Raw genomic sequence first — 1102 nt, 5'->3', positions numbered from 1 at the left:
CACACACACACACACACACACACACATACACACTCTATTCCCCCCCCCTCCCCCCCCCCCCACACACACAGAGGATCACCAAACCTTTCAAGTAAGAGGAGCGGCGAAATATACATTAACTAATGATCACCAACACGGGGACTCAATGCCTGTGTGTCTGTGTCTGAAAAGGGGGGGGGCGAGGGGAAGGGGAAGGGGAAGGGGGGGTGGGAGGGGGTGATGAGGGGGGAGGGGGGGGTAAGAGGGAGAGTGAAGGAGATACTAATAAACCACTACCTGGAGATGAAGATGCTTGAGTGTGTATAATTGTTGTGTTCCCGGAAGTAATATTAATAATCCTCAGAGTGTCTTCGCTCGATGGTACAAAAGCTAATGACCGAGGAAGAATCGATTGAAGAACAGAAAAAAAATAAAGTTGCCTACCTATCCTCATTAAGCATATTTATACAACGTTTCAGACCACGGTTCATCCTAACGAGACAAAACGGCTGAAAAAAAGATACATACAAGTAGAGAGAATAAGCATGCTGTCCATAAAACCTCATTACGCATTTATATTTGACAAATCTAATCACGGTTCACCATAAGAAGATAAGAGAAGGCTCACATCAATAGCACGCCTACAAACACCGTACTGATGCTGGTAGGAAAGGATAAAGGTCATTCTGATGCGCTTATCCCCTCCCAGATGACGCTCTCCTGATATTTTTCCTCGTGACAACTGGCAATGAATTTATATCGGGTCTCAACACTGGTATAACCCCTCGCGTTATGGATGATCTTAACCCTTCAGCACCTCTATTCTGTTGTTATAGATAAGCAAACTGTCTTCCCCTTCACCTTCTCCTTCGCTGCCCTCACTGATACAAGCTGAATGTCCTCCCTTTCAGCCCTGCTACAATATTTATAGAAGATGAGGGGACGCATCTCGTCGCCCGGTCGCCTGAGCTACCAGAAAAGAAAGTTCAACAGAGGGACGGAAGATATGATATTCGTGTCTGTTTTCAAGGTTACAGACGCCGTGAGATGGTGTGCCCTACCCAGCCCAAGGTGATGCGAAAAGAGTAAATGCTATGAGAAACGTGGAAAGATAGGAAATGAA

The sequence above is a fragment of the Eriocheir sinensis genome, chromosome 46 (genome assembly GCF_024679095.1).
Source record: "Eriocheir sinensis breed Jianghai 21 chromosome 46, ASM2467909v1, whole genome shotgun sequence".
Classification (NCBI taxonomy): Eukaryota; Metazoa; Arthropoda; class Malacostraca; order Decapoda; family Varunidae; genus Eriocheir; species Eriocheir sinensis.
This window is presented reverse-complemented; position numbering follows the sequence as displayed.